Here is an 11,286-nt window from a genome sequence, read left to right as displayed (position 1 = left end):
TCCTTAGAGGAACGGAAGCCGTCATTTCAAGACCAAATGGGATAGCTCGAGAAATATGCTGCCTACCAGGGGCAAAAATACACCACATCATTCAGAGGCTCACCAGGCTCCTCAAGCCCCATCACTGTCCTCCCCTGATGTTGATTCATGTAGGAACAAATGATACTGCTAGGCATACTTTTCAAAAGATCATAAATGATTTTCGAGCTCTCGGAACAAAGCTAAAACAATCTAATGTACAGGTGGTCTTTTCATCCCTCCTCCCAGTTGTAAGACACTGTCCTACAAGGGCCAGAAAAATAATACAGGTCAATGACTGGCTTAGAAAATGGTGTCAGGAGGAACGCTTTGGCTTCCTCGACTATGGCCTGCTTTTCCAGGAGGATGGCCTACTGGCAAGGGATGGGGTGCATCTCACACAAGTAGGAAAAAACCTTTTTGCTCACAGACTCACAAATCTCATTAGGTGCACTTTAAACTAGGTCCACCGGGGGAGGGGGACAACAGCCTTGCGAGCACTACTTTACCCACAATGTCAGGGAACCGCCAGAAGGCTAAATGGAGGGCTACACAAACACAATGAAGACCAAGTACCAAAAGCACTATAATCCCAATTAAACAGTTCAGGGGAAGATCTCAGGGGCTCACATGTCTTTACACTAATGCACAAAGCATGGGAAATAACAAGTTGAACTCCAACTTTTAACACAACACCACAAATATGATATCATAGGCATTACTGAAACCTGGTGGGATGACTCCTATGGCTGGAATGTAGACATCGAGGGCTATAACCTCTTTCACAGAAACCAAACAAAGGGGAGAGGAGGTGGAGTAGCCTTATATGTCAAAAACTCTTATGCTGCAGAAGAGATGTAGGACAGCAATCCGGGAAACCAGCTTGAAAGCATCTGGATAAGAAACAAGGGAACTGGGACTCAAAAATATTTCGTTGTAGGCGTCTACTACAGACCTCCAAGCCAGGAGGAAGAACTAGATGAAGTCTTCTGCCAACAGTTGACCAAACAGGCACAGAAAGAGATGTAGTAGTCATGGGCGATTTCAACTATCCCGATATTTGCTGGAAAAACAACTCGGCCAAGAGTACAAGGTCCAACAAATTCCTCGCTTGCCTTGCAGACAATTTCATGGTCCAGAAGGTAGAAGAGGCAACAAGGGGGTTGGCTACTCTCAATCTCATCCTAACAAATGCGGAGGACCTATTCGATGCGGTTGAAGTGGTCGGATCCTTAGGGGCAAGTGACCATGTGCTCCTGCAATTTGAGGTACAAAGAAAGGCCAAAACTAAGACAAGTCAAACCCGCATTTTGGACTTTAGGAGAGCTGATTTCAAAAAAAATGAAGGAAATGCTGAGCAGCATTCTGTGGACACAGATACTAAAAGATAAGGGAGTTACGGATGGTTGGGAATTTCTCAAGAGTGAAATACTCAAGGCACAATTGCAAACTGTGCCAACAAAGAGAAAAAATAGGACAAGTGCAAAGAAGCCAGAATGGCTGTCCAAAGAACTTCTAACTGTGCTAAAACACAAAAGAGACATTCACAAGAAGTGGAAAAAGGGAGAAATCACCAAAGAAGAATTCAAACAAATATCCAACACCTGTAGAGAAAAGGTCCACAAGGCTAAAGCACAAAATGAGCTCAGGCTTGCCAGGGACATTAAAAACAATAAAAAGGGCTTCTTTTCTTATGTCAGTAGAAAAAGGAAAAACAAGGAGGCAATAAGGCCTCTTCGAGGAGAAGATGGGGCAATGCTGACAGGGGATAGGGAAAAGGCAGAACTACTTAATGCCTTCTTTGCCTCGGTCTTCTCACAAAAAGAAGGTCATCTTCAATCTCAGCAAAATGGAGTGGATGAGGGATTAGAGGACATCCAACCCCAAATTGGGAAACAAGTCGTCTAGGAATACCTGGCCGCTCTAAATGAGTCCAAGTTCCCTTTCAGGGCCAGATCAACTACACCCAAGAGTACTGATGGAACTAGCGGAAGTCATTTCAGAACCATTGGCAATTATCTTTGAGAGTTCTTGGGGAATGGGAGAAGTTCCATCAGACTGGAGGAGGGCCAATGTGGTCCCAATCTTCAAGAAGGGAAAAAAGGATGACCCAAACAATTACTGTCCGGTCAGCCTCACATCGATACCAGGCAAGATTCTGGAAAAGATTGTTAAGGAAGTGGTCTGCAAACACTTAGAAACAAATGCAGTCATCACTAATAGTCAACATGGATTTATCAAAAACAAGTCATGCCAGACTAATCTGATCTCTTTTTTCGATAGAGTTACAAGCTGGGTAGATGCGGGGAATGCCGTGGATGTAGCGTATCTGGATTTCAGTAAGGCCTTCGACAAGGTCCCCCATGACCTGCTGGCAAACAAACTAGTCTAATGTGGGCTAGGCAAAACTACAGTGAGGTGGATCAGTAATTGGTTAAATGGATGAACCCAGAGGGTGCTCACCAATGCTTCCTCTTCATCTTGGAAAGAAGTGACAAGTGGAGTGCCGCAGGGTTCCGTCCTGGGCCCAGTCCTGTTCAACATCTTTATTAATGACTTAGATGAAGGGCTAGGAGGCAGGATCATCAAGTTTGCAGACGACACCAAATTGGGAGGGATAGCCAATACTCCAGAGGACAGGAGCAGAATTCAAAATGATCTTGACAGATTAGAGAGACGGACCAAAACTAACAAAATGAAGTTCGACAGTGACAAATGCAAGATACCACAATTCAAGAGAGATATTGACAAGCTGGAATGTGTCCAGAGGAGGGCGACTAAAATGATCAAGGGTCTGGAGAACAAGCCCTATGAGGAGCGGCTTAAGGAGCTGGGCATGTTTAGCCTGAAGAAGAGAAGGCTGAGAGGAGATATGATAGCCATGTATAAATATGTGAGAGGAAGCCACAGGGAGGAGGGAGCAAGCTTGTTTTCTGCTTCCCTGGAGACTAGGACACGGAACAATGGCTTCAAACTACAAGAGAGGAGATTCCATCTGAACACGAGGAAGAACTTCCTGACTGTGAGAGCTGTTCAGCAGTGGAACTCACTGCCCCGGAGTGTGGTGGAGGCTCCTTCTTTAGAAGCTTTTAAACAGAGGCTGGATGGCCATCTGTCAGGGGTGATTTGAATGCAATATTCCTGCTTCTTGGCAGGGGGTTGGACTGGATGGCCCATGAGGTCTCTTCCAACTCTTTGATTCTATGATTCTATGATGAAATCACTAGCTGGAATCACTGGGTTGCTGTGAGTTTTCCGGGATGTATAGCCATGTTCCAGAAGCATTTTCTCCTGATGTTTCATCCACATCTATGGCAGGCATCCTCAGAGGTTGTGAGGATGCCTGCCATTGATGTGGGTGAAACGTCAGGAAAGAATGCTTCTAGGACATTGCCATACAGCTCAAAAACTCACAGCAACCCAATAATACCTTTCTTTACATCCTGCCGCCATCTCCCAAAAGGGACGCAGGATGGCTTATAAAGCAGCACATAATAGTGCTATAAAACACATAAATACATTCAAAATTTACCAGAATCAATAGCAGCCCCAAAGCTGATTAAGAAGTTAGTGCAATCACTATTCTCCAAAAAGAGGCATTGAGCTGCTTCTGATCTACAAAAGCATCTTGTCACGAATTCTTTGCTGACTCTATTACTTGCCTTCCTTTATCAGCCTCCATTAGCAGCCTTAAATTTGCTTTTGGCTACTTATGCCCATGTTCTGATAGTCCAAGTTGCCAGGTCTTTGTCCTCTCAGAGAAAACACCTGTATCTTTAATTTCAGTGCAGTCTTCTATTTTTGTTTTGTTCCTTATCTTCAGCATAGAAAAATCAAAGAATTCTGGTTATGCGGTGCAGAACATAGTAGGACCCTGCTCATTGACTTAAAAACACAGGTCACATCTCTAGGCAAGAGCTTGGCAACCCTGTCTGGAGACATGGATTTACCCATCTGGTTATAGCAGCGCATGTTATTGTTAACTCTCAGTCTTTCTCCGCCTGATCCAGGCTGGCTCCATTTTTGCAAGACAATGTTCTTGTGATGCACTTTCTGTTTAGATTTACTAGTTTGTAATGCTGCATTATTTCTTGTTCTTTGTGCTTTTTCGGTTAGGTATAGAAGAAACTATGGTAGGAAGCTTTGACTCTCCAAATGTTTGATCCTCAGCTCCCCACCTGCAATACATAGTCATGAAACATTTGCTGAAAACATCTGGAGTGCAAAGATTTCCTACTAAAGGGAGGAATCTTCAATATGGAGGACCATTCCTTTTCAACGGAATGATAATTATTTGTCAACGGATAGTTCTCGGACTGCAGTGGCTTGCCTTTTAACTCCTCAGTGTATAGGAGTTTTATCAGTCACACCAAAGAACTAGTAGTCTTTCTGGTTCTAAGTAGCAAGAGTGGTGCCAGATGTAAAAATAGCTCAGTATTCTGCAGAACATTGTGCCTTCTTGACTGAACAAGGATAATGTCTGCTGAGTGAAAGTGGGGAGGAAAAGTGCTTTGTTGCATTTGTAATTTACAAGACGTATGCCTCCTCCCTGCATTGAACTGGGAAAGACTACTTGGTTTTGGATAGCAATTCTTGTCCTGAGTTATAAGCATGGGCAATCCATGGTTCTAAAGTACTTACAAAACTAGGGGGCACTAGTGCTTTGCTTCTAAAGTATTGCCTAAGTTTTGGTGATGAAATTTTCAGAACTCTAACAAAACTTTTAAAATGTCATTATTTCGTTATTGGCGATTTTTATGACAGAACCAATTAGGAACTGCCATTTATAATGAAATTTTGAAAGTTTTGTTTGAGCTCTGAAATTTTCACCACCACCATAACTTCAGCAACACTATAGAAGCAAAGCACCAACGCCTCCTAGTTTTCTAAGTACTTTAGAAACATGGATTGCCCATGCCTATTAAATAAGGAGCAACATGTTTGTAAACAGTGGACCAAAGCCTGCTTTTCTGACATCATTTGTACTGTTATTTTGGATTGTCTTCCTTCTGTCTTAAGGACCAAGTGTGGGCTTTGCAAGGACTGAATGAAACATGAAGGTGCTTTTTCACCAATGCCTCTATTTGGGATGATAACAGTTTTAAAGCTAAGCCTTAAATTATTATTACTGAATAAACTGTGTGCCATTTTTTTTCTTAAAGGCGGGGGGGGGGGGGGGGACTTTTGGATACACTAGGTATCCAAAAGGGGTACTTTTTCTAATAGCAACTAGAATGTGTTTAAATCATGTGCTGCTCAATAAGCAGTTATGTTTTGTTAATGCAATTATGGGGTGGATGGTAGATCTTCAAGGCTTAGAAGTGATATCTCTGTGTGGTTCCTTGTGTTTTCACCACCGATCCTGGGATGTATAGAGTGCCAAAGATTCCCTCTGCCTTGGCCAGCATTGATTGACCATGTCTGTGTATCTGTTTACATGGAACTGTACTGAATGATTTAAGCGAATGTGGCAGGTCCCTCATCTAGACTTTGAATGGCTATCGCTATTATTCCTTGGCTGGTAATGGGAATTCAAATAATACTTATTTCCCTCTTCTGTTGTTAAAAGCTGTTATTGGAGCTTCTAATACTCGCAAACCCTCAACTTAAGCTTTTGTGTTGAATCATGTTTGGAAGAATTCTTCTGATTTTTCAACTTAAGGGATTTTCTGTGGTGTGTGATTCTTGACAAAACTAGTGAAACGGTTCTTGAAAATTTGATCTGTTTGATCTTTATTCATTTCGAATTGACTTTTTTTTCCAGTAATGTAGTCAGCCATTTTTAAAATGTGTTGAAGCCACTGTTGTTGTTTTTTACACTGAGTTTACTACACAATCAAAATGAAAGTACAGTTTGAATAGTGAAATATAAACTCTGAGGTAACAACTATAATTTATATGAGGTAAATATAACTATTAACTATGGCAAGTATATCTATTAACTAGTCTCCATAGCATATACAAATCTATAATTTATGGGGCATGTTAATTATGGCATGTATATCTGTGAACTCTGGGGCATGTATGTGCTAAGGATGGCCTGTTCGGACTGCAAGCCAGACCAGACACTTTCTGGCAACCAACTATAAGCTATAACCAAAAAGAATGAGATAAAAGGTTCTTTCACCAGCCCATTCTGGCTCTGAGTCAGAATGGGCTGCACCAACCGAGCTCGGCCTCTAGGGGGAACCTAAGCTTCTCCCCTAAACTAAGCAAAATGTAACAGTCCGCAGGCAAGAAAGCAAGCAGGGAAATAACTACTAGGCCGAGACTTCACAGGCATCTTGGGATCATTTATGTTGCTCTTTTGTTTAAGGTCTTTTTTCTTTCTTCACAATCCATTACCTAATTCCTGTTGTGTTTTGTATTAAGATCCTTTGCATATATGGCTTAGAAGCGTAATTTCATTTTATTCTCAAAAATACATCTAAATGTTTCCCATTATCTTTTTTTATTTTTATGTTTTGTTTAGTAAGTATTCCATCTCAAAGGTTAATTGTCTTCATTTCAGGTTCTGAAAGTTAAAGGTACACGTTCTGCACATATGCCATTGTTTGTTTTTCGGTGGAACTTGGTTAACTAAATTAGCATATGTGAAAGAGACATCAGTTATTGAGTATGTTCTATTCACCTTTGAAAAATATAGGTTCCTTTAATTTAGGTTATAGAATTTCTATAATTCTGTCAAATGATTTTGCTGCAGTAACGGTTTAGTAAGCCAGAAAGTTCACAAATCTAGTGTATGTAGGCAATTAATGGCTCTTGACTCTCCATGAATCCTGTCTATATCTTGGGGCTGCACACATTGGAAAGTATGATTGCTGGACAAGCAGGGTTGTGTTTTTAAAATAATAAAATCATGATATAAAACCTATAAAAATATTTTGGGTTAATCATTTTTATAAAATACTAGCACATCTTTCAAACATTGACCAGGTATCCGAGGGGCCACTGCCCCCCCTGCTTTCATCCCTTTTCTCTTTTTCTTTCTATTTACTTCTTCTCCACTCCCACCCTTCTCCATTCCTTTCATTATTAATAATAATAATCTTTATATGTCTCCCTCTCTCTCTGAAGGGACTCAGGGCAGTTTACACACACAAAAAGGCAAGCATTCAATGCCTCAGGTGAGTATAAACATATCAAAATAATACACAATAAAGTAACAGTAATAACAGCTTATGACAAAGAATTAAGCATTGCGATGAAAAATAAAACAAAACAATCCAATAAGACATAGTTAACTAAAACATAAGTAAACATTACAAAAAATACCTTAAAAGCAATTTCAAATACAGTTACATTAAAAATGGTTGGCACCGGTATTCATTTGAAATGTAACATGGCAGTCATATAGTACAAGTGGGACTAGCCAGCATTCCAATGAGTTCATGTCTTAGTCCTCCTCTTCATATGCTAAAGTGCATAGGTGTGTTTTTAGAAGTTTCTTAAAGGAGAGGAGGGTGGGGGTCATTTTTACTGTAAGGGAAGGAGTTCCAAAAATGCGGAATGATCATGGAGAAGGCCCCTTCTCTCGTTCCCACCAAATGAGCTTGTGATGGAGGTGGGACCAAGAAGATGGGCCTCCTCCATTGACCGCTGGGCAAAGGATGGTCTGTATAGGGAGATGAGATTAGACAAATAACCTGGACCCGAACCATTTAGGGCTTTATAGGCAATGACAGGCCCGTAGCCAGGATTTTGTTTCGGGGGGGGAGGGGGCTGAGTCTGAGTGAGAGAGGATCTACCCTAGCAAACCTTTTGTATCGTTATCCCAACACCCCCATGCATATGGGATATATTGAGCATGGTGATCAGATCATGATATGAATAAACATAAGTTTAAATGATAAATGTTATTTATTAACTTTCATTAACAAAATTTTTAGAATACTTTTTAACTTATTTTTTACTTTACAGCAACAGTATTCTTTTCTTCTCCCCAGCCATTTTGTCAATTACTTTTTCTGGTTTGATAGTAATGTCCCGATGGATGAAAATCATTGCTAGTCCACTAAGTCTCTGGTCTGTCATTAAACTTCTAGATGCACTTTTTACTCTCTTCATGGTTGAAAATGATCTTTCCACACTGCATGTTGTTACTGGTAGAGTAGCTAACACAGTCAAAAGGAAATTTATTGACCGATAGTAGGTTTTGCCACACAGTTCCAACACTTTAAGTACCTCAGTATCTTTCTTAATTGGTGGTGTAATATTACACCACATTGTAAGGAAGTTATTGAAACTAGGTATATGTATTTGAACTGTTTAACTATTTGGTTGGCAACAGTAGCTGAAAACTAGAGATAACTGGTTGTATCCATTGTGGAGTTGCCAAGGAGACCAGGCAGGAGAGAGTGGGCGGAGCCTAGCAAGAGAAATCTATCTGCGTTTTGAAAAGAAGCAGTTGGTTAGGGTTTGGAGTTCGGAGTGAGCAGTTGAGAGAGGAGAGAGGGAAGGGGAGAAGCAGTGTGTGTGAACAGCCAGAGGTTTCTTCAATCTGGGAAGGTTGAAGGGGGAAACCTGATTAGTTTCATTAGTCAAAGAAGACTAAGGGAAGCTTGTTTAGATCACTAGTTAGGAAAGAACTAGAGATCTAAGGTTTGATCAAGAAAGGATCAAACAGGAAGGCTATTCACCCCAGGAAACATTATTTAAGAAAGTGCTTCACTACAATAAAAGTCAAATACAAGTTTTGTTATACAGAAGTGTGATCTGTATTGCAAACCAAGTTACATTTAAAGTTCTACAAGTTCTCTAAGTTATTCCAAGTAAACCAACAGCCTGCAACCATACGCTTTGTTCAAAATAAACTTATTAACTTTTGTTTGAAGACAGTGTCATCTCCATATATCTGCCTCTGGGGAACCAGTTCTCATCGGCATTACCTCCCGTTGGTGGCAGTTACCTGAATTACATCTATAATTATCCACACCTTTTATAAATTAGCAAAGCTTAGGAGATTTAAACAGTAGTAGGTGGAATACCTTCGCAGATTGGCCAGTGTTGCTAACCACAGTAAAACAAATCCCGTTGCAAATTGGCGAAGTGGAACACACAAATTGGTGGCATTTGGTGGCATTAGAACGGTCATCCTGTTACAAATTGGTGTCAGCAAAGTGGGATACCTTTACAACATTATGTACTCAGCCTTGATGGAAGCAAGTGCTGCATCATTTTCAAAGTATTCTGACAGTTGTTCCATATGGTGAACTTTGTCTACACCTGAAAACCCAGGGAGGAGAACCTGAAAATTGGTTAAAATATATTCATTTGACATGAACCTTTCGGTAATGTTCTGTATGAGCGAATCGACACATGGTATGAACACCGCAACTCTGAAATAATCTTCTACAGAATTAGTCCCTGGATTTGCCCTATGCATCTGTCTTGAACTTTGCCTTGGAATAGTCAAGTTGCTTTGAAATATTTTTTCAGATGCTGTTCTTGCTAAGTCAAAGAGTTTTACAAAATGATCTTTTGTATCTGCTCTCAAAACTTCTAAAGACTTTAACAGTGACAGCGTGGTTTATGGCAGATGCCATATCAAGACTTTTTACTGAAGAAAAATTGATAGGGGCAAAGTAAGGCTGAAGAGTTGTTCACAAACAAACAGGCTAACAATGAAACCACTTTTTTCAATTGCAGTCAAAAGGTTTGAAGCTGAAGAAGAAATTTTCCATGGTTTCTCTGAGATTTCTTCTAAGGCAACTACAATCGGCTTAAATAGTTCAACGAATGTCAATACACTATCATGCCTCTCAATGAAACGAGTCTCGCATAAACGTGTCAGTCTTTTTTTCTTTGTTTCTGGCACATGAACGCTAATATTAATCTGCAAAATATTGTTAGCACTTGAACTGTTTCTGAAGAAATTTGTTGTTTCTTTTATTGTTCCAAGGCAATTTCTGACAGAAGAGTTTGAAAATGTATCACTCAATGCAAGGTTTAGTCGATGACTTGCACAATGAAAATATCTTGCTTTGGGGTATGTTTGGTGTGGTGGAGTCATTCTTTAGAGGCTTCTAAACAGAGGCTGGATGGCCATTGGTCAGGGGTGCTTCTTGGCAGAATGGGGTTGGACTGGATGGCCCATGGGGTCTCTTCCAACTCTATGATTCTGTAAATGTCCTTGCAGCTCAAGGCCTGATAGCTTAATTCCTGGGGGATTTTTTTTTGTTAGGAGGTGTTAGCAGGCCTTGATGGCTTCATGTCTGAAATTCCTGATTGTTGTTCTTCATTTACTGTCCTGAATTTAGAGTTTTTTAATACTGGTAGCCAGATTTTGTTCATTCTCATGGTTTCCTCCTTTCTGTTGAAATTGTCCACATGCTTGGGGGGGGGGGGGGGATTTCAATAGTTTCTCTGTGTAGTCTCACAGCAACCCAGTGATTCTGGCCATGAAAGCCTTCAACAACAAATTATACATTTTATATATCCAAGATTGTTCTACAATATTTACAACTTAACAGTACAAAAGAAGCCAGTGAAACGTACTGTGTCTAGTCATATCATGCAAGTTGTTCCTTGAACACACCACACCAGTCAGTGCTGCTCTTGTGGCAAAACAATGAACTTCAATAGGCAAGCAAAAATTTGAGGCCTACTAGGCTAGTACGCCTCAAATTTTCTCTTGCCTATTGAAGTTCAATGTTTTGTACTAGCCTAATAAAATGCTATTATAATATTTAAAAAGAGGGATCAAAATCAGGATACATGCAAGTTTTAAAAGAAAAAGGACTGAGCAAGCAATGTATGATATATAGTTAATTTAGAGTTATCTATATAAATAAAAGGGGAGCCCCCGGTGGTGCAGTGGGTTAAAGCACTGAGCTGCTGAGCTTGTTGATCGAAAGGTTGCAGGTTCGATTCCGGGGAGCGGCGTGAGCTTCCGCTGTCAGCCCTAGCTTCTGCCAACCTAGCAATTCTAAAACATACAAATGTGAATAGATCAATAGGTACCGCTCCGGCGGGAAGGTAACGGCGCTCCATGCAGTCATGCCGGCCACATGACCTTGGAGGTGTCTACGGACAATGCTGGCTCTCCGGCTTAGAAATGGAGATGAGCACCACACCCCAGAGTCAGACATGACTGGACTTAATGTCAGGGGACTACCTTTACCTTTACCTATATAAATAAAATGTAACGTTCATTTGTGATACCATCAGAACTCAAAAACCACTGTGGGAATTGACACCAAATATGGACACAAGACACCTAACAACCCAATGTATGTCCTTCACTCAAAAAAAATGATTTTGTCATTT

This window comes from Anolis sagrei, chromosome Y (assembly GCF_037176765.1).
Source record: "Anolis sagrei isolate rAnoSag1 chromosome Y, rAnoSag1.mat, whole genome shotgun sequence".
In the NCBI taxonomy this organism is placed as follows: domain Eukaryota; kingdom Metazoa; phylum Chordata; class Lepidosauria; order Squamata; family Dactyloidae; genus Anolis; species Anolis sagrei.
Note: the sequence above shows the minus strand (reverse complement) of the source record.